General features: G+C 38.0%; 1 protein-coding gene and 1 pseudogene across 1 annotated transcript in view; one reads left to right on the plus strand and one right to left on the minus strand.

Moving 5' to 3' along the window:
• The window catches only part of LOC128229773 (sodium/hydrogen exchanger 10-like), a 216,996-nt gene that overhangs the window by 126,676 nt on the left and 65,687 nt on the right, over nucleotides 1–24,633 (minus strand). The window lies entirely within an intron of this gene.
• The window catches only part of LOC128229774 (carbonic anhydrase 1-like), a 38,172-nt pseudogene continuing 26,849 nt past the window's right edge, over nucleotides 13,311–24,633 (plus strand).

Consider the following 24,633-nt stretch of genomic DNA (forward strand, 5'->3'; position numbering starts at 1 on the left):
TAGCAAATAGCTAAATGTTCTAAAAAAGCAATTGCCATCTCCTCTCATTTGTGCCGTATTGGCAGATATAATAACTGGTCTGTTCTGAACCTGTCTGTGATAGTTCCTTACTTTAATATCCAATATCTGGCATTTTTTATATTGGCAAGTATGACCAACCGGGCCAAATGATATGATGCTACTCGTCTCTACGTGACTTATTACAATAGCTTCGTCTTCATCAATACATACTTTTTTTAAGGGAATTCCCTTTTCTTGATCTTATCTTTTGTATTGTTTGCTTGCGGTGTCTGGTATCTTGTCACGCTGACTGGCGGTGTCTGGTGTCTTGTAACGCTGACTAGCGGTGTTTGATGTCTTGTCACGCTGATTGGCGGTGTCTGTTGTCTTGTCACGCTGACTGGCGGTGTCTGGTGTCGTGTTACGCTGACTGGCGGTGTCTGGTGTCTTGTTACGCGCTTACTGGCGGTATTTGGTGTCTTGTCACACTGACTGGCGGTGTCTGGTATCTTGTCACGCTGAATTGCGGTGTCTGGTGTCTTGTCACGCTGACTGGCGGTGTCTGGTATCTTGTCAGGCTGACTGCCAGTGTCTGGTATCTTGCCACGCTGAATTGCGGTGTCTGGTGTCTTGTCAGGCTGACTGGCGGTGTTTGGTCTGGTGTCTTTTCATGCTGACTGGCGGTGTCTTTTGTCATGTCACGCTAAATGGTGGTGTCTGGTGTCTTGTCACGCTGGATGGTGGTGTTTGGTGTCTTGTCACGCTGACTGGCGGTGTCTGGTGTCTTGTCACGCTGAATGGTGGTGTCTGGTATCTTTCACGCTGAATGGCGGTGTCTGGTGTCTTGTCATGCTGTCTTGCGGTGTTTGGTGTCTTGTCACGCTGACTGGCGGTGTCTGCTGTTTTGTCAGGCTTACTGGTGGTGTCTGGTGTCTTGTCACGATGAATGGTGGTGTCTGGTGTCTTGTCACGCTGACTGGCGGTGTCTGTTGTCTTGTCACGCTGAATGGTGGTGTCTGGTGTCTTGTCACGCTGACTGGCGGTGTCTATTGTCTTGTCACGCTGACTGGCGGTGTCTATTGTCTTGTCACGCTGACTGGCGGTGTCCGTTGTCTTGTCACGCTGAATGATAGTGTCTGGTGTCTTGTCACGCTGACTGGTGGTGTCTGGTGTCTTGTCACGCTGACTGGCGGTGTCTGATGTCTTGCCACGCCGACTGGTGGTGTTTGGTGTCTTCTCACGCTGACTGACTGGCGGTGTCTGTTGTCTTGTCATGCTGACTGGCGGTGTCTGTTGTCTTGTCACGCTGAATGGTGGTGTCTGGTGTCTTGTCACGCTGACTGGCGGTGTCTGGTGTCTTGTCATGCTGTCTTGAGGTGTCTGGTGTCTTGTCACGCTGACTGTCGGTGCCTGGTGTCTATATATTTACATTAGTTACAGGACAATAATATCATATCAACAGTATGCATTTTGTTAATATATAAAAGATCTATTGGTTTATGGCGATATACTATGTACAAGTCTGAATCAAATCTGTCTGTCTACATCAAAGGTTGTGATACTATATAAATAAATGTAATTATAAAATATCTCCCTTAATGTCGGCCGTATTGCGCGATTCTAAATCAATGATATATCAATATAATGTGCATGTCACCACTTGTCAAAATAGTGTTTTTACGCACACCAATGCATATAACTGTCACACGGGACCCCTCCCGGAAGACGGTTAATTTTGTTAGGGTGCGGCGGGGGATCAAACCTGCGATCCCTTGATTTGTAGTCCATCGTAATAAACTAATAAAGACTACGGTACCGCCACTTCATGAAAAGGATATTACACCATAGATTACATATATACATAACCATGCTACTTTCACATAAATTCGACCTCGATACCCACTTCAAAAGATGTACGTGAAGTTAGCGGCCTAGCGGCCTAGCGGCCTAGCGGCGTGAAGTTAGCGGCCTAGCGGCCTAGCGGCCTAGCGGCGTGAAGTTAGCGGCCTGGCGGCCTAGCGGCCTAGCGGCGTGAAGTTGGCGGCCTAGCGGCCTAGCGGCCTGGCGGCCTAATTATTTTTTCTATGTCCAAGCAATTGTTAATGCGTTTTTTTTAAAACAATGATAAATCAAGGTTTTTTTTCATATAGTTACATAGCGGCCTTAAATTGTTATCTATTCAGAATATTTTTCTTTACCTTTTATTCTAAAACAATTTAAAATTAACTGTTTTATGCACAAATTATCACTCTGAAGCGTTTTTCAACTTTTTTTCAAAAAAGTCGATATAGCACTTCAGCGGCCTAGCGGCCTAGCGGCCTAGCGGCCTAGCGGCGTGAAGTTGGCGGCCTGGCGGCCTAGCGGCCTAGCGGCCTAAAATGGTATCCTATTTCAAACCATGTATACATGCATTTTCTTCTAAAACAATGACATATTAACTGTTTTATGCACAAATTAACACTTTGAAGCTATTAGCGATTATCAACAGGTTTTTTTCAAAAGTGTCGATTGAGCAGTCAGCTATTTCAAAGCATTAAACATGCCTGTTCTTCTAAAACAATGATATATTTACTGTTTTTTATGCACAAATTATCACTCTGAAGCGTTTTTCAATTCTTTTCCAAAAAAGTCGATCGAGCACTTCAGCGGCCTAGCGGCCTAGCGGCCTAGCGGCCTAGCGGCGTGAAGTTAGCGGCCTGGCGGCCTAGCGGCCTAGCGGCCTAAAATGGTTTCCTATTTCAAAGCATGTTACATGCATTTTCTTCTAAAACAATGACATATTAACTGTTTGAATGCACAAATTAACACTTTGAAGCTATTAGCGATAATCAACATATTTTTTTTTTTCAAAAAGTCGATTGAGCAGTCAGCTATTTCAAAGCATTAAACATGGCTGATCTTCTAAAACAATAATGTATTTACTGTTTTTATGCACAAATTATCACTCTAAAGCGTTTTTTTATTTTTATTTTCAAAAAAGTTGATCGAGCACTTCGGCGGCCTAGCGGCCTAGCGGCGTGAAGTTAGCGGCCTGGCGGCCTAGCGGCCTAGCGGCCTAAAATTGTTTCCTATTTCAAACCATGTATACATGCATTTTCTTTTAAAACAATGATATATTAACTGTTTTTATGTACAAATTAACACTTTGAAGCTATTAGCAATTATCAACAGGGTTTTTTTTCAAAAGTGTCGATAAAGCAGTCAGCTATTTCAAAGCATTAAACATGCCTGTTCTTCTAAAACAATGATGTATTTACTGTTTTTAGGCACATAATATCACTCTGAAGCGTTTTTCAAAAAAATTTCAAAAATCGATCGAGCACTTCAGCGGCCTAGCGGCCTAGCGGCGTGAAGTTAGCGGCCTAGCGGCCTAGCGGCCTAGCGGCCTAAAATGGTATCCTATTTCAAAGCATGTATACATGCATTGTTTTCTAAAACAATGATATATTATCTGTTTTAAGCAAACACTATCACTCTGAGGCGATTATCAACCTTTTTTTCAAAAAGTCGAACAAGCAGTCAGCTTTTCAAAGCATGTGAACATGCCTATCCTTTTCAAAAATATGTTGATAATCGCCTCAGAGTGATAGTCTGTGCATAAAAACAGTTAACATATCATTTGTTAAGAAGAAAATGCATGTATACATGCTTTGAAATAGGAGAGCATTTTAGGCCGCCAGGCCGCTAGGCCGCTAGGCCGCTAGCTTCACGCCGCTAGGCCGCTGGGCCGCTAGGCCGCTGAAGTGCTCGATCAAATTTTTTTGAAAAAAAACAAAACAAAAAACAAAACGCTTTAGAGTGATAATTTGTGCATAAAAACAGCAAATACATCATTGTTTTAGAAGATCAGCCATGTTTAATGCTTTGAAATAGATGACTGCTCAATCGACTTTTTTGAAAGAAAAAAAATATGTTGATTATCGCTAATAGCTTCAAAGTGTTAATTTGTGCATTCAAACAGTTAATATGTCATTGTTTAAGAAGAAAATGCATGTAAACATGCTTTGAAATAGGAAACCATTTTAGGCCGCTAGGCCGCTAGGCCGCCAGGCCGCTAACTTCACGCCGCTAGGCCGCTAGGCCGCTGAAGTGCTCGATCGACTTTTTTGGAAAAGAATTGAAAAACGCTCAGGTGATAATTTGTGCATAAAAACAGTAAATACATCATTGTTTTAGAAGAATAGGCATGTTTAATGCTTTGAAATAGCTGACTGCTTTATCGACACTTTTGAAAAAAAAACTGTTGATAATCGCTAATAGCTTCAAAGTGTTAATTTGTGCATAAAAACAGTTAATATGTCATTGTTTTAGAAGAAAATGCATGTATACATGGTTTGAAATGAAAAAAAATTAGGCCGCTAGGCCGCTAGGCCGCCAGGCCGCTAACTTCACGCCGCTAGGCCGCTAGGCCGCTGAAGTGCTCGATCAACTTTTAAAAAAATAAAATAAAAAACGCTTTAGAGTGATAATTTGTGCATAAAAACAGTAAATATATCATTGTTTTAGAAGATCAGGCATGTTTAATGATTTGAAATAGCTGACTGCTTAATTGACGCTTTAAAAAAAAAATGTTGATAATCGCTAATAGCTTCAAAGTGTTAATTTGTGCATAAAAATAGCTAAGATGTCATTGTTTTAGAAGAAAATGCATGTATTCATGGTTTGAAATAGGATACCATTTTAGGCCGCTAGGCCGCTAGGCCGCCAGGCCGCTAACTTCACGCCGCTAGGCCGCTGAAGTGCTCGATCGACTTTTTTGAAAAAAAGTTGAAAAACGCTTCAGAGTGATATTATGTGCATAAAACAGTTAATTTAAAATTGTTTTAGAATAAAAGATAAAGAAAGATATTCTGAATAGATAACAATTTAAGGCCGCTATGTAACTATATGAATAAAAAACCTTGATTTATCATTGTTTTTTAAAAAAAAACGCATTAACAATTGCTTGGACATAGAAAAAATAATTAGGCCGCTAGGCCGCTAGGCCGCTAGGCCGCCAACTTCACGCCGCTAGGCCGCTAGGCCGCCAGGCCGCTAACTTCACGCCGCTAGGCCGCTAGGCCGCTTGGCCGCTAACTTCACGCCGTTAGGCCGCTAGGCCGCTAGGCCGCTAACTTCACGTACATCTTCAAAAGTGTGACGGGGTTTTTTTATATAAAAGTAATTGTAGAAATAAAGTAAAAGTGACTCAGCATAAATACTCTGCACGCTATTACAAAGCATACCATTTTGGGTCTCTGTAAGTGGTCCGATCAAATCCATTCCTATTTTGGAGAAAGCGTCCGACTGCGCTGGTATTGAATGTAGAGGTTTGAACCCTTTCTCTGACACGAATCGCAGCTGAACCTTTTTGAATAGGCCTTTATGGTAGTAGCGCTGTAGCTGTACAGATTAAATGTACTTTATCTCATTAAATGGTACGACATGGTCCAAAATATTGTATATATTGTATATTGATATAAAACAAAATTAGTTAGGAGAAGCAGAAGATCATGTGACGTTTATCTTATTACAGATGTGTTACAAACTCTTCAATTACATTCAAAATGACCTCATCCATACGCTAATTGAGACTTCATGGCCAGGGGGATCCAACCCACCCTCAAACATGGACAACCAAAAAAACTTAAAAACTAACTCAATTATACAAGTAGGTTTCTAACGTATATGTTGCCAATAGGTCAGGGTGGGATGGACTCCGCGAATGTATGAAAAGCAAGTTCTTGGTACTGATAAAACTCATCATACAAGGCATGCTGCATAATTGAGCAGATTCTCGTGTACCAATTGTACTAACCATACGCCTATGGGGAAGAGGAGAGCTAAAAACCTCGCACCATAGCGCTATGCTGTTTGTTTTACTGATCACCATTCCATAATGGTTTCAGTGCATGTATGCAAAGTCCCTTTACCCGGTCACGACAACGTCACAGGTTTAAAATCCAAAACAGTAACTGTCACATTAACAAAAGCCCCCAAAGCAGGTTAGTGTTGAAAGTAAAGGTTGTATGTACATGAAATAAGAAGTTGAGTAAAGGCAATATCTCGATGAGGTGAGCATTTGACCGATGTTCCACGAAAGTCCAAGTTCAAGGCTTGAACCATTGAACTCAACTGTGAAACTCTGTGAAACTGTGACCTTTATCTTGAATGGCGTGCCTGGAAAATTGGTTCTGCACATCGTCGCGACGAGGTAAAATTATGACCAAAGTTTAATGAATATCCTACATAGGCTTTATTATACATTGAGTTTAAAATAAGTTCAAGGCTCCAACCTTTGACCTTCAACTAGCGTGCCTGGTAGGTGTGTTGTGCACGTTTTCACATTAAGTGTACATTTGACCAAAGTTTGATGAAAATCCTTCAAGGCATCTAGAAGATATGGAGCGGACACAAACGTTCAAGGCTCAAACATTTGACCTTCAACTGTGACATTGACCTTGAACCAGCGTGTCTGAAAGGATAGTTCTGCACATTGTCTCGATGAGGCGTACATTTGACCAAAGTTTTATGAAAACCAAGGCATTTAGGATATATGGAGCGGACACGAGTGGGGACGGACGGACGGTTCGTAAACTATATGCAATCGACGTCCCTTCGGAGACATAATTAGGTCGATGTCAAATTTGGTCGATGTCAAATGTTGGAGGATGAGAAATGGTCACAGGTAAAAAATGCACGAGCATTGACGCAGTGAAGCAAGGGACGTTGGTGCTAGACATTTGGTCCTATTTGGTCAACCTCGTATGGACGAACGGACAGGAAGATCATTATATGCCCACCATTAGTAAGATGCCCGAATTCTGCCAGGTCTTACCGACGACACTCTAGAGCGACAAACAAGCCCGTCGCAACGACAAATGAGAAAGAGCGACAACGCCATTACAAGATGAGTATATGAAAATCATATTTACTTGCACTTACGTTTTGTTTATACCCAAGTGTCCACCATGGGGTTGGCCGTGCACGCTATTCAATACACCATCCAGCTCCAAGTCTCCCAACACTCTTTTGCCGTAAATTATAGTTTTGTTTACAAACGCCACACCCCTTTCTTGGAAAACTATTCTGTATATATATATATATGGTCAATGTTTTATCCTGATGCTTTTGACATAGAAATTATGAAAATAAAAAAGGCAAAGGCAAATAATCGGGCGGGGTTTCGAAGTCACGATCTACCCACCTTACGACTATTAGTCCAAAAACATTATCTAACGCGTTAACCACTCCACGGTAACATAAAACGTAAGTATGACTCGTTATTTTATCTAATATCACAATTATGAGGGCTTATTTGAGAAATCGGGGAATGCAGTGCCATAAAATATGTTTAATCTTCACACGTATTGCGATTATTTTGTAAACATATTGTTTATGGAGTTATAAAACCGATTCTCCCATCAAACACATGCATGTTTACAAACGAAAGTAAAACATTTTCACCAATTTTCAGCTGAATTTCAATCAAGAAGCTTACATTTAAGATAAAACTATATCATCGAGTGCTTATATTTTGTCGGGAATAAAAATGACCGCCTGTTTACCGGAATAAGTATGTTCATTCTCTTTTTTCTGGGTTGAGCTGTAGCCAAACGCCAGGGAGCTGGAGCCAAAGCATAGTTCGAAGAAGTCCAAATGTCAGTTTTCAAAATTTAACATATATCTAATGCGACGCATCAGTTTATTTTGGAATACTAAACAAAAATATTAAAAAGTGCAATTTGGCAATCTGTGAACGAATGCATTTATGTCGTTAATGAGGAGTGAGTGCTGACATATTAAAAATGAACGTTTCATGACTCTAGATCTTATATTTTTGTAGTTTTAAAGGACACAGATTTGATAATTAAGGTGGGATGGTTGGATGCACTGACGCATGGTCTTGAGGGCAAATCTATATGCCCCTCTTAAGCGAAAAACATTGTATTACTCCTCTCTAATGCACGGAAACGTACAGAAACGGCAGCATGTGCTGTAAAAGACGGAGTGGCTAGGGGTCGGACCCCCTGATATTTGAAAAGCCTGTCTTAAAATATGTTCATGCCACCACACGCTCAAATTTAAATCGGACCACTTTCGATATAGAAGGTTCCCTGATTGGACACATTAGAGACCCAACATCCGCGGTAAAACACTATATTGTTTTCTCGTTCATAAATAACTGAGAAAGGAACAATTTTGGTTGTCAATATTTCAGGATGAGTTTGACCCCAGGCATTGTAGTTTGGATCCGCGCATGCTTAACGTTGTATAATGCTGTTGTTGTCATTGCTTTTATTTAATTGCTTGAAATTAAGAACGCCTGTATGCGTACATATACTTTTTCCACCTGTTAAAAAATTACCCCATTTGTGATCAAAATTTAACGACTGATCACTTTTCAACGATTTTTGGATCAAAACTTAATGTTGAATTGTTGGCAGGGTCAATTCTCAACGTTAAAAAATGACCCCGAGTCAATTCTCAACGTTGAAAAATGATCCATTGGGTCTCTTTTCAACGGGGTCAAACCAGTTTTTGGGTTTTATATAACATGAACTAAATATACTCGCGAGGACAATTTTTACCCATCTCAAATATGGAGCAAAATATTTTTACTTAAACGTTCCGACAATGACGGTGCAAATAGTTTCGCTAGTATTGACTTACATTCTTACTAAGTATTTATTTAAATTCTTTTGAAATTAAGCAAACCTTTTATGAACTTTAAACCGATTTGTAAATAATATGGTCAGGCGAGAATGATTAAGAGGGCCAAGACCATAGGAGACTGTATCAATCAGATATGGCACATATATACATTTTTATTATATTTCACCCCGTCGCCACTAAAACTGAACTTAAAAGTTTAAAACCAAGTTTAATGGGCGCATACCTACTTTTATCTTGAAGAGCATGAATGCACAAACTCCTTTGTGAATTCATGTTTAAAAATTCAACCGGGTTTTCGAGAAATCCAACTTTTTATTTTATTGTTACAGAGTAAATTTTCAAAATGTTATACAACTGTTATGCATTTTAAATAAAAATACAATGCGAATGTTAATATATAAAATAAGTTTGCATTTGAAGCCAATGGTAAAATGCATGGTCACTTGCTGGTTAGCAGGAAGATATTAAAAAACAACATTATCGACAACAAAACTCGAACGATATATATGGTTCCCTGCAAACGGAATATTATTTCTTTTAATAGTTATACTCAACAAAACAATAGTTTAATGTATTTTAGGCGGCAAAAACTCGCTAAAATCTTTTTATTCAAATAGACATTTTGTAACAGTCTAGTATAATAGGCATTGCAATACAATTTAGTATTAATATGGTACCGCACAAGTACATATCATTTGTATTTGTCACCATTGTGCATTTTATGCCTCATGGGTCTACGAAATCTGGTTTATTATAAAAAAAAACTTGCCCTTGAAAAAAAAACTTGAAACTTGAAATTATTATATAAAAAATCGAAGAGGGAACTGCCATAAAAGTAGTGTCATCCTTGTAGATATGTTTCGCCTTCTATAAATGTTTATCATCACAGCATTTTTAGATTATTTTATATTATTTTATTGTTTATCTAAAATATTTCGGTGATTTGGGTTACTGTTTGTTGTTTTGTTTTTTATTTAGGAAATGCTTACGATTAGCTGAAGCATTTCAGTGAACAATTAATAGTGTAACATTTGCATGGGGTACCTAAAGTCAGAATTAACAGGATTTCGCCACCACTGTTAAGTCCCCCAATTTGTTGTCTTGAAGAAACTCTATACTTTATGTCAGTAATGTTTATTTAATATGTTTTCAGCTATGTCATACATTTTTTGCATGTGCGGATACAGTTACACAACGCGCCATTATAATAACAAACCATTTGTGTATACAGTATGTGCTAATTATAGTTCTTTACTTCATCTTCTTTGAAACTGAGAGCTGCTATATCATTATGTCACAATATGTCAACACACACTAAACATGTTAAGTGTAAATAATGTGTTTCAGTCACAGTGACCTTGACTCTAAGGACCCAAAATGCAATTACCTGAAACTCTTCCTTTATAAGTTTGATCACGATATGCCAACACAATCAAAAGAAATTCAGTTTCAACATGTGTTTTCTATTTTTAGTAACAGTGACCTTGACCTCAAACACAATATCTTGAAACGTCGTTATACATTATTTTGGTAAGATAAATACCATAAGACTTAAAACAGGCTTGAAAGTGTCCAAAAATGCTACCTATTACCATTTTTTTAGCTATACAACACTATAAGGTAAACCTAGTTAAGATTTGCGAATGCCACTTAAGAAGTAACAGAATAACTGGTTAACTAGATAAGATTCGTAAGAGTCATGATACTTATCTCACCGAAAAAAGTTTCGCGAATATTAACTAGATAGCTATATAATTATCGCAAAATTTGAGTCGTTAACACGAAATAATTCGAAACTGTTAACAGGTTATCTTACGGCAGTTAATTCCACCAAAGCGTACGACTCGAGTAAGGGTTTTGGTAACTATATGTACGTCATAATACTGTTTATATAGCAATTTAAGAGGTACTTCACTTGAACATATGATAATCATTTTGCAACTGGCATCAGATTGCTCTATATCGTCTATGCACGTTGTTTACCGAGTATATAATTAATTCATGAAACACGGTTTCATTGAGACGAAAACAACAACACTTCTAATGCACAGTCACACCATAATGCACCAGTCAATTGTAACCACCACCACCCCAGGTCCGGAGAAAAGCGGGGACTTTGACTTTCGGTCCAGCAAAGCCCGGGAAAACTCCCCGCCCTACGGAGACGAACTGCTGGTAAAATCCCCGCCAAATGCCCCCGCACCCCAGGGACCCTAGGTAAGGCCCATTCCCCGCTATTTTTGGCGCGATGTCAAAACCACCGCATTCACCCGACACTTGGGGACCACCTGGAAGGTAAAAACTTTGTCTTGCATTGTTTCAGCATATACATAAATCAATACAATTGATCAATGATATAATGGAATGTAAATCATGATAATTTTCATTTCTCCATTTTGCATATGTAGCTTAGCCCCAAGAGGTCACAACTGAACATTAGCGACATGACCAATCGTAAGGCCAAATGTTTAATTACTCAGTTACTGTCGTATTCGCTTCTTTATATCCTATTCCAATGTGAAATAATATTTACAGTATTTATAAAGTTTGTTCAATCAAAACAGGTCAAATTAATGAAACAAATAGTACAAGGCCATGAAATAAATTGCCCCCTTTTAAAGAAGTGTGTCTGAGGAACTACACTTTTTTTCTTGCTTGGCCTATTATAAGTTTCATGTTTAGCTGTTCATCAAAAGTGATCCAATTTGTCATGAGAAAATCGTGATTTAGGATTTTTATAGAAACTTCTGATGATCTAATAGACAACTTATTATAAATAAATATAATTTAACTGTTAGTATCAAGTTTCTATACAACTTTAAAAAATCCTGGGAATAGATCACTTTTGTAACACCACGCTCCCTCTAACCAACCAATCGGCATTCATTGTTCTTTTTTCATATACACGTAGAAGTTGTAAGAAAGTGAGATGTCCTGAACTAATATTTCAATGATTACCATTGAACGTAGTGATTCTACGCTCACACCGCCCATTCTTAAACATTAACATGTTACTTCATGCCATTTTGCTATTACAGGGTACAATGTTCGTAATTGTAAACCAAGGTTACTGTCTACATCGGCTTTATAGAAAACATATAAAATGAGAAATGTATTATCCTGTATTTAAAAAATGTCTCATCATTGTGGTTAAGGCTTCATGGTAGGATTCTGGGGTCAAGGATACTGCGACTCAATCGCCAGCCAGAGACAACGTGGGAAGTTTAGTGTTAATTTTACGTACATAACTTTCATTATGCTAAATATTGTCGTATTGCAGTGAAATAGTACTTTCATCTCGAGGGGTGAAAGCGAAATGGTTCTGTCTTCTTCTTTATTTAATGTCACTTAGAACCTTTTCGCATTCACCCCTCCAATTCTGGGCTTATATACTTATACTACTGCCGTACTGGTATCAAAAACAATGAATAAAGGAAAGAAGATGTACCTATATACGTATTAATTACTCTGGAGCATAGAAAATTACCATTACGTATGTACACAATTTATGAAAGTTCACAAAATTACAAAACACACAATGTGGGTAAATTCCTTGCATGCTTCAATGCACTAATCCAAGCAATTTACGACATTTAAAGACACTCGTTCATGTTTTTTTACGATCATGTTTTTTACGATCAGACATCGATTTAATTTTGTGTGAAATGTGAAAAAAATGCTTGTAGCAGTGATAAAACATCTGCAAAAGTTAAAATGTGCTCTATTTTGCCGAAAAGCGTAGGAACACTGTCATTTTAAAAATCATTTATAAATAGTGTAAGTTTACTGAATTCTGTTCAAGTGACGATTTGGCAGTTGCTGTCTGGTCATTGTTTATGGAAGTAAGTGAAATCACTCTATTTTAACATTTATCTTAAAGAATGTTGCCAACATTCAATATGTGAACGAGTCCTTTTAAAATAAACTAAAATGTAATATCATTGCGTTTCAAGGTGACAGTCCGCCCGTAAAATACAAGTTTCGGTAACAAAAGCTGAAGAAAACAGCATCCGTGACATGTTGACAATACGTTTTGCGAATATATGGCTATGACTAATTTACTTACACACTAGCGGATCCAAATCCGATCAAGTTTATTTCTATTGCAATTTAGGAGAAAAATGACCATTTCGGACTAGAAATTGCTAATAAAATATTGGAAAGTGTACCCCACGACCCCCTGCCAACACGTTAAACCAAGCAAATTTCGGTTCTGAGGGAGGAACGCAAGTTTAACGCAAATTCAGGATCCGCCCCTGTTAAATATACATACTTGTAAACAAATGAGTTGGCGGCCGCTACGTACAGCAACATGCGTTTGAGCCCTTCCTAGTCATGGCTTCCATGACTCGGTTAAAGCCTTTTTTGACGCATTGACTTTGGGCAGGCTATACTCTGGCATCATTTTAAGTTGGTGGGAGTCTAAGCCCCTTCCTGGGTATCTGAGCTGAGATATTAGCAATGGTTGTAGTAATTATAGCAGTAACAACAATAATAACACAGACAATGTCATTGTTGATTTAGATATTTAGTTGAACGGCTATGAATGGCGAATATGATTAGGCCAGGGCGGGTACATGATATCGATTGTAAACATATCACTCACCTTGTACATGTTCACGCCGCGTGGCTTGCGTCTTAGTGTATGTTTTGCGCTACCCGTTTTTCAGTTGTAATTCCACAGCGCAAACTTAACGGTCTATCTTCTTGTCCTCGTCGTGTGCTATACTTGAACAATTCCAAGATATTCACATATAAACATACAGCATGAAAATTTTTGTTATTTTTTCTGTCCTAGGATATACATTTGCGGCGGAATGTAAGTTATATTTATTTATATACTTATTTGTTATGTCTTTATTTAACAAAAATATATAACAATTATTCATTCATTATTATTTTTATCTTTATGGGACATTTAGTTTATTTATTTATTTTTATTTATTTATTTTTTATTTATTTTTTTTCATTCATTTTATTGTTCATTCATTTTATTATGTGTCCGTACTTTTACCCGATTTATTTCTTGTAAGCCTTTCCTTCTGCGATTTGTTCACTGGTTTTAATAATATTGGACAAATACACAAAAGATTGCAATTAACAAGCAAATGTATATGAAGCCAGCAAGTACATGTGCTGAGCATATTGATGTTTAGAAGTTACCTACTTTTTGTTGAAACAATGTTAAATCAACATCTTACTACATTGTATTTATATAATCGAACAGTTGTCATCATTTTCTGTCTGTCATCATTGGTGATCCACGCTATACTTTAATACTCCCCCGCCGAAAGGCGAAGGGGATATAGTGTATGCGTGTGTGTGGTCAATCTTGTCCAGAGCATAACTTACAGTCTTTGAGCTATTGACTTGAAACTTCATATACAGAAATATCTCATTGATGTAAAGTGCAACCCACAGGATCTATAACATAAGGTGCAGTATTTTTATTTAGTTATTACCCAGGCCTGCAAAAAATTCATTTGGTTTGGGTTACCGACTTCGCACGAAATGGGCGCCGACCCTACAGTTCTTAGTCAGTTGTTGTTGTTTTAAGTGTGCGTTTTAATTTGTAGTTAAAAACCTTTAAAGCATTATACAAAAGATTACATTTTTAAAAAAAGCTTACCTACCCTTCCTGTTTTTAAAAAAGATGTACCCTAACCATACCATTTTGTTTTGGTCCCATTGGTAATTTCCATACTGATATTTTGTCAGGGACTTAATTTGAAAAAAAATCCTTGAGGTATTGAATTCAAACTACATGTTCAGACAGATCTCATTGAGGAAAAGTAAAGTGCATAGGATTCATAACTCTGAGTGCAGTATTTTCAGTTATCGCCCTTTGTTATTTTTTGTCGGAGCATTACTTGAAAAGTCTATTAGGTTTTGACTTCAAACTTCAAGTAAAGATAGATCTTATTGAGTAGGGCAGTAGCATATAAACCATAGCTTATGTTGTAGTATTAATTTAGTAATACCCTTTGTTAATGTTCATAAAAAATTGTGCGGGACGGAACTTGCACAGTCTTTGAGGTATTGACCTTAAACTTCATATTCAACTCCTTTCAGTTGAAAGAAGTGCAGTGCATAGAAACCATAACGTAAGGCGTAGTTGGTGCTGTTCGGCGGGATATATGGCAGTCTGTGTCTGCTCTTGTTAGAAGTAAAGTTGATATGAACAGAAATTTCTTCTATCTTGAAAACATTTGGCATGCATACCAATGTTCATGGTGATATTTCTCCATTGTTGGCAGAAGGGCACGGGTGTAAATGCAAACATTTATTAAAGGTATTGAATTTACCAAAACAAAGCAGTTTGACATACTTCGTGTAACAATAAACCACTCGCAGGCATATATATGTATGAATAACCTATGCAATGAACAAGATATGGATACAAGATAGGGATAGTTGCACATAAAATATATAGAACAAATTTTAATTAGGAATTATGTGTGCTCATTGTTTAAATCCTACTATGCAGCTTTACCACTTGACCCGCGGGTGTTTGTAATGTGACCTAAAACCAATGTGTATTTTTTCTTGTTCAAAGAATATTGCATAGTTTGATTACTCTTAGCTTGTCCATAAAGATAAAATTAATAGCTGAAAGAATAAGGAGGAAGTTCATTCGTTTCAATTGATGAAATGTTCTTACGAACAATACGGAACCCCTTCAATGTCCGTAATCCCCCTGTAGTGTCATTCCCCTGTAGTGTCCGTAACCCCCTATATTGCCCATAGCCCCCTGTAGTGTCCGTAATCTACCTGCTGTGTCAGTAATCCCACTGTAGTACCTGTAACCCCCTGTAGTGTCTGTAATTCCCCTGTTGTGTCCGTAGCCCATGTAGTGTCCGTGAACCCCCTGTAGTATCCGTAATCCCCTTGTAGTGTCCGTGACCCATGTAGTGTCCGTAATCCCCATGTTGTGTCCGTAATCTCCCTGTAGTGTCCGTAACCCCCTGTAGTGTCCGTAACCCCCTGTAGTTTCAGTTATTCCCCTACAGTGTCCGTTATCTAACTCCCCGCCCTTTTTTGCTGATGATTGTATTTGATGTTTTAAAAGTGTATACTATCGGACATATATAATGAGCTCTGCTGTATCCATGAATAATGGAGATGAGTTTTGACCAAGATATATTGTAATTAAGTGATAATTTCATATCACGTGTTCTCCTTTAATTTGACGACATTAATACACGTCCTGTATATTTAATTGAAGTATTCGGTTTATATGTTTTAGGATATTTTTTGTTTCTATATTTATCGGTACAGCATTTAAAAAGTATTGAATAAATATAGCCAATTCTTTTTTATAATAAGCTGAATAAGAATGTAGTGTCCGTCACAGAAATTAAACTCAATGTGGCCTCAATTCATAAACAAACAAAACAAAATGTACTTAACTTTAAAAATAAAACTAATCATCAAAATGTGCTTGGTAAACCATAACGATTAAATACTTAACTGTTATACCACGTTAATCGTTTAGAATTTGGTGACAGTGCCCTTACTTATTGAGTCCAAATGTGTACCTTGACCTTGTAAGAGTTGACCATAAGATCAATGGTTTGTGCAAACTCAAAACTATTGCTATAATCTCAAACATGTACGCAGTGTCAATTACCTTGTGAACGTCATTCTCGATTACATAAAATGTTGGCTAATGCATTCAACGAACGCTGTAGATAGATAGATACAGATAGGTAGGTAGGTAGATAGATAGATAGGTAGGTAGGTAGATAGATAGATAGATAGGTAGGTAGGTAGATAGATAGATAGAGATAGGTAGGTAGGTAGATAGATAGATAGATAGATTCTTTTATTCCTCCAAAATTGACGAGATGAAGGATTTTAACCATAAAATAGTGACTTGCAAACAAGGCTTGAATAATTTCTCTTAGTTCAATTAATTTAATTTAACCTATATATAACCTTAATTGTTGATTCTTTCTCTAAAATTGCAGTTCCAAAATAAGTATCAGTGGCAGTAACCCAGTTAGTTTTAAGACAGTAAATTTGCATGCACAATTTAAAAAAGAAATCGTACACGAGTCTGAAGTGTTTTGTCACTTCGGTGATTGCTACTAGTGATGTAATCAACGTCATAGCTACGATACTTGTCTGCTACTAGTGATGTAATCAACGTCATAGCTACGATACTTGTCTGCTACTAGTGATGACACGTCATAACTACGATACTTGTCTGCTATTAGTGATGCAATCAACGCCATAACTAAGATACGTGACTGCTTCTTGTGATGCAATCAACGCCATAACTACGATACTTGTCTGCTTCTAGTGATGCAATGAACGCCATAACTAAGATACGTGATTGCTTCTAGTGATGCAATCAACGCCATAACTAAGATACGTGACTGCTTCTAGTGATGCAATCAACGCCATAACTAAGATACGTGTCTGCTTCTAGTGATGCCATCAACACCATAACTAAGATACGTGACTGCGTCTAGTGATGCAATCAACGCCATAACTAAGATACATGACTGCTTCTAGTGGTGCAATCAACGCCATAACTAAGATACGTGTCTGCTTTTAGTGATGCCATCAAAGCCATAACTAACATACATGACTGCTTCTAGTGATGCAATCAACGCCATAACTAAGATACGTGACTGCTTCTAGTGATGCAATCAACGCCATAACTAAGATACATGACTGCTTCTAGTGGTGCAATCAACGCCATAACTAAGATACGTGTCTGCTTTTAGTGATGCCATCAAAGCCATAACTAACATACATGACTGCTTCTAGTGATGCAATCAACGCCATAACTAAGATACGTGACTGCTTCTAGTGATGCAATCAACGCCATAACTAAGATACATGACTGCTTCTAGTGGTGCATCAACGCCATAACTAAGATACATGACTGCTTCTAGTGGTGCATCAACGCCATAACTACTATACGTGCATGAAAGCACCTTGAAACGTTTAACTTAACGTGTACAGTGAAGCTGAGTTGATGGCGACTGTAGTACCCCTCTCTATCCCTACAACAGTCGACTTAAAATCATTGTATGTAACATATTTCAATAAAATGTCTGCATTTTGGGTAATTTATTTTAGGGATTCACACCTTATTTATGCTGATTGTGCGTCATTGTATAAACACTAAACAGTGACTGTTAACTTGCTATGCTTTGCTTTACTGTAGTGTTTATAGAGTCCTTACGCACAATTGGTTTTGGCATTATCTCAAGAAATAATCAACGGACATGCATCTTTTGTTCACCCTGATGTATTCGATTTATTAATGAGAAATTAATAACTTAAGTCGAAGGTTAGCTCAAGACCCGTACAATCACTATCACACTTTAAAATATTCAATTTATAAAGAATTTGAAAATATTAGATGTGTAGTGTCCGTAACATTCAAACAACGGATATGTATTATTATGGCAAAACATGTGTAAGTAGCACATCTACAAACTGTTTCGGTTGTATTATCTTCAGTACGTGTAGGGTTATGCCGATTTTAAGTCAAACCTGCTTTTTAACACAAAGTGCAACAGGCTGTTTCTTTTAATGGGTTACGCCCCACAGCTAGTCATAGTAAGCATTAAACCGAATAAAAAAAACCTTAAATGGGTAAGAATGCACTTATAAATACTCATATTCATGTGTATAGATCCTAGGCCTAAATGCGCTATCGTCTAGACGGTCTGAGTAGGCAAATACAGTATTATATATATATATCAAAACCATTTAGAATTCAGTTCTCTGAGCCGGAATCCCAAACTCATGAGTGAATACGGGCCGTGGAATGCGTTTTCTTACAGAAGATGATAACGCTGAAAATAGGGTGGGTGGGGAAGGGTATTTCGGTATGTTACACCCGCCCATTCAGATGTTTGGGCGTGTTATTCGACCTTAAATATTGCTCTCCATCATTTTTGTTGTCAGGGAATCGTTCCAGAAATATTAGCTTTAATGATTACCACCTGACCGTCCTCCTTAACCGTGATACACGAAATGATCTAGCCATGTCGTATTCTATTCATTTCGAGATGCTATTGTATGATTTACAAAATGATATAGTCATTAGCTTTATGCTATTGTTATGTTTGGTTTAATAAACAAAAGATCGACGAAATAGAAACAATAGGTCGACGAAACACGATGACCTCCTAGCTTTCTGAAATTAAGGTCAAACATGCATAAAATAGTGACCTCGCTGGGTATCAGATACAACTTGGATGAATATCACTCTGAAGACAGAGTTACAGGAAAATATTCTGGCACATTTAATATTTAAAGATACTATCTAAATATTTAAAACCTCAAGGAAACATATAATTGGATCAAGGGAATGAAGTATCTATGCATTTGTTTTTAATTCGAGCCGCTACATTAACTTCATCATAATAATTGAGAAGGAAAGGAGAGTCAGAAGTCATGAATTGACCGCTGCTTGACTTAATTATCATTTAATAATTGACTCTCGGTTCCCGCGTTCCCTCTGGCAAGGAGAGACCGCTTGATTTCCTCCAATCCTTAATGTCTGAAACTTCGAACCAACCTGATGACCATGGCATATACGTTACTTGTTTTCAACGAGGTGGCTACATCTAGTCGGTTATCAGAGGCGGTCCGTCGCCTAGGGTGCTTAGCGTCCGACAAGTAGATCACCTTCGCCAGCGTCATCCGGTTTTGTACAGTAAGGTAAACATACGATCACTCTGTCTTTATCGCTTTAAATAGTAGGTTTCTCTTTGAAAGCCTAATGCGTGATTTTTTTATTATAAATTTGGTGAAAAACTGCTTTTTTGTAAAAAAAAATCCTGCAACCTTCCTTTTTCTTTATTTAGAACAGGTTTCACATAATCATTATACACTTGTTTTGGAGAATAAACTACCCTTCAATGTGTTCAGTATATACAGTCGTTTGATTTGCCGAATCTGGTTGTTTGGCAGTGTCTGTGTGTGATCTTCCACCGGACTTCGTCATTCCCTAAATGTTTTATGGAGAAGCAAGTCGCCTGGCCTCGATTTGGTATATGATGTAACTTGAACTTTTTGTGAAGCCAATTTTCGTGTGTGTGTTAATACACGAAGTTTCGGCTAAAATTCCCAAGCTGAGCTAGGCAGGTCAGTCTGTGTCGTGATGGGGTGACGGTTTGCAATTATCAATAATTGGTTAGTTTAAAAATGGTTCGTAATCATACAATAGGGAAAGTTCAGCTCCAATAGTGTTGTTGCAAATAATTTTACAAGTTCAATGCAAATGTAAAGCTATTTTCTTAATCCTACATGTATATCCTTAAGCGGCATTGTGTTATAGAAATCTTTCATTCAAAACGGGGATAATTGGAGGTGAATGGTTGACGCCGATCCGGCTGATCTCTAAACAGTGCATAATTTTGTACTTATCATAAAGTAAGTCAGAACGATCAAAGTACAAGAGGAGAAGGTCAGCACACTGACAACAAACAAGGGCCAAAATGTTTCATAAGAAAACGCAGCACAGCCTTTGTCAAACACCGATTGATGTTGCGTAGTACGTGCTAGTACATGTATTTTACGTTTCATTAGTGTTGACTCCTACTACTGTTGTACATGAACTTTACATTTAAAGTGATATTGAACGACTAAATGCATTGCATGATCTGGTGACCAATGCTCCGTCAAAATTAGCCCCCCCCCCCCCCCTCCCCCCCAATATCACGTTTGGATGCCTGTAATTTTCGTTGATTTAGGAAGGCTTTGCTCAAAGTTTTTTTTTTTTTTAAATCCAACGATGGCAGGCATTTATAGTTGTTCGTATCCGTGTTAAGCATACTGCATACTTAACAATTTGTGGTAGCACAATTTGCATGGATCAATACACTTGAAAAAAGAAATCTCGTATTTATGTTTAAATCCGGTTGGCGGTATGCCTGTTCAAATATGTTAATGGATATGATGCAATTGGTACAACAAATACATGAAGTCAAAGATTTGGACACAAAACAGGGAGTAACATTGGCATTAAAGTTACACTCTTATTCAAAATCAGTACATATACATGTATAACAAACATAAATTTTGAGCGATAAACCTTTAACTGCGTACAAAATTATTCCCTTAATGGCACTGCCACTCGGACATGGCAGGAATCATGAATATATTATTCGCAGTTACAAGTATTCCCTTAATGGCACGGCCACTCGGACATAGCAGGAATCATGAATACTCGATGCGCGTTTACGAACATACTCGGGTATGGCAGGAATAAGTGATAAGCTTTGGCTGCCCCTTTTCTTGTTGGCGTAATTGTCCAGCAAGACTGAATACTCTTTCAGCTGGCACTAGAGATGCTGTACACATATTTGTGCTATCAGGTTAGCCGTGTAGTAAACACACCATGCTTTTCCAGTATTCAAGATATTTGAGCTGCGTATCTGGGTAAAGCCAAACCAGTTTTGTACTTTGGACCTGGCCTCTTTCCCAGGGAAGAGAAATACGTAGAATGTGGCCAGTGCTAGGACGATAACCGGTTGTCTAGTTACCGGTAGCGTTTTTGCCGAAGTATAACTGACCCAAAAATGTCCGATTAACCGGTTTTCTTTTATTAAAGGTAATCTGATAAAAAAATAATCAATTGATCAATCGGGATATAATTGATAAATCGGACCATCACTAGCAGGAATACTTGATGCTCGGCTACGAGCATGCCCCCGGCACTAATACTCGGACATGGCAGGAATCATGTATACATTAAGCACATACACGGTTGTTCCGTTGGACTCTGACATGGCATAGCTACGAGCATGCCCTTTGCACTGGGACTCAGTCATTACGGGCGTACATAGAAACGAGCATGCCCTTTGCACTGGGACTCAGTCATTACGGGCGTACATAGCTACGAGCATGCCCTTTGCACTGGGACTCAGTCATTACGGGCGTACATAGATACGAGCATGCCCTTTGCACTGGGACTCAGTCATTACGGGCGTACATAGCTACGAGCATGCGCTTTGCACCGGGACTCAGTCATTACGGGCGTACATAGCTAAGAGCATGCCCTTTGCACCGGGACTCAGTCATTACGGGCGTACATAGCTACGAGCATGCCCTTTGCACTGGGACTCAGTCATTACGGGCGTACATAGCTACGAGCATGCCCTTTGCACTGGGACTCAGTCATTACGGGCGTACATAGCTACGAGCATGCCCTTTGCACTGGGAATCGGACAGAAATCATAAATACATGATGCACATTTACGAGCATTCACGTTGCACTGTGAATCAAATATGGCTACAATAATGGACCAAATAAAAAACCATTTGTGAATTGTTTCGAGTTTGTCCGGGTGTTTACATGATAATGCATAAAGTGGTTCTGTAGAAGGATTTACAACTGAATATTTTAGCATTTCTTCAAGAAGCATCATTATTAACAATATTAACCCAAGATCACATTCCATGACACTGGGTTTCTTTGATTTTTTCTAATTTTGGTTGAAAGTGTGTTTCCAAATAGATTTGTGTTTGGTTTGCTGTACAACGTTATTGTCATAAATATAATGCGCCCTCCATGCATCTTTGATGTAAAGGTAATATTTTATTTCGCAAACACTTGGTCTTCAAACTGTGATGTCGGTGATTTAAGGCTTTCAGAGCGAAAACGGTTTGTTACCTTACATAGTCGAAACATTGGAGTTTTCTAAATATTCAACCTTAGAATAAGAATCATAGTTAGGTACTAAGGTGTTTATGCTCACCATCAGAATAAAACAAGGATTCTTTTATTAACAATATATAAGCTTACAGCCCGTGACTTGCACATGATTTAAACACGTGAATGTATGATGAGTGTTTAACTGTTGGTAAATCAATCTGTGTTATGAAATGCCAGATCGGCTTTGGTATTCGGGTCGGCAATCAAAACTATCAAAGTGAAATCTCATAATTCATTTTAATATTCGTATTTGCGCTAATGTTTCGCCGGCGAAATTATGATATAACCTAACCGTAATTATCATGACTCTTAAAGCATTTCATATGCTGACTTCCATTTAGTGGAGACAGTATACTTAAAAGTGTTCAGTAAATCAGCAGTAAGCCGTTACTATTACGTTGACTACAAATCTAATATTTTCTTGACTTCTTGCCTTTATTACTTCGGTGTCGACTGGTTAGAATGGCTGACGCAATAGGGATCACCAGAAATATGTACGTCGTAGTCGGCGGTGGCGGAATCTGTGTCTCATATTCTTTGGAATGTCTTGTTGTACAGTCCTCCTACTTTGAATTCACAATGGTCATAGTCATTGGTTGACCGCTATCAATTTTGGTGTCAATATGATACTGGTCAAGGTCGTGGTGAGCTTTGCTAGAGAAATGGCTTCCAAAAAACTTGTTGAAGAATCCTTTGTATGCACATTGGTCGTGGCTAGTAGATGACTATAATTGTTTTGATTTTGGGGTCAGTAGATTAAAAGTCAAGGTCGTACTGGCCTTACGTAGAGATACGCTTGATCTTACAGTCCTCACACTTTGTGAATTTGCTGATTATGACCGCTATTGAGTTTGAGGTGAGTAGATTAAAAATAAAGGTTGACGTGGTGACCCTTCATCAAAAAATGGTTTTCGCTTAATATAAAACGCTTAATCATACAGTCTTGAAACTTGGTAGCAATGTAGGTCATACCAATAGACTGAGGTCAGGACATGCTGTCACCATATATCCAAGATGCTTTTACATATAGTATGACTATTGATCCATGATGACCAGCAGATGAATCCCGATCCAGGTCGTGGGTAACATTTAAACTTAAACGGGTTTCTGCACGATATGTCCGATTTGAAGAAGTCGGGTTATTGAGCACGACTTATAGCTAATCTCCATTGATTTTGATGTCAGTGGATTAAAATTGGCCGTTACTTTGGATTCGGTTTAATCTATTCACCAATAATGATCTTACTCTCTATAAATATAATAAGACTGCAGCAGTAGATGAGTTTGAGGTCAATAGTTCAAAGGTCAAGGTCGTAGTGACTATTTTACATTAATATTGGTATGAACTTTGGTTTGCCAACGATGGGCGCTCCCGCTAGTTGTTCTCAGAATGATAGTGAGGTAAAGCAAACATTATTATACACCAAGGCCGGATTTTTTTAGTGTGTCCTATTTCACATACTGAATATGATGCGATAGTCAGGTCGGATTTTTTTTTATTTTAAATGTTATTCATTGAAGGTGAATTTCGTCTGCATATCATTGTTCCTCCATCAAAACGGCGCAATTCGGTCTGTATTAACAATTACAACCTAAATGTCTTTATAAAAACAATACATTTCGCTTCTTTCTGAATCAAGAAACTACCGAAAAAATGAACCCAATAGGAGGAAAATCAAATGTCACAAATGTTTGGCCAGATGGCAATTAACAGTTCCATTAGGTGAAAAAGAAGGACAGGACCAACGTTATACATGGAAAAAAAGCCACAAAGTATCAGTTTCATTCCATGAATAGAAACGCAGTGATATACCTGATAAAAGGACAATTGTAATTTGAAACAAATACTATAGCTTTTGAACAATGACGCGCAATAAAAGGACACATGCTAGTCACGATATTCAACAAATACAGAATAGACATGTACATTATGAAAATACTTAAACCGATTAGACACGGCATTCTTCCGGAAGAACAGAGGGAAATAAAAGAACCTCAAGACTGAAAACTAAACAAAGGTCAAAGCCTCAAAATGCGTCCTATAAATATGCCGTAATACAATGTCCAGGTGCTAAAATTATGCTCATTCCAGTGTATAGCTGCTCTTCTAGCTTCTAAGAAGAACAGGATTCTGCTAGGTACATGTAGTCAGTCATTTAATGTAGCGGACAATAATCGCCGGCACCGTGAATATTTGTCCTTAAATCTTATATTTATTGCATTTTTGCCACAAAACTCAGCACTGAATTATTTTTAAATGTATTTATCATCATTATTGGTAAGAAAATCCG

Source organism: Mya arenaria, chromosome 4 (genome assembly GCF_026914265.1).
Source record: "Mya arenaria isolate MELC-2E11 chromosome 4, ASM2691426v1".
NCBI classification, from domain to species: domain Eukaryota; kingdom Metazoa; phylum Mollusca; class Bivalvia; order Myida; family Myidae; genus Mya; species Mya arenaria.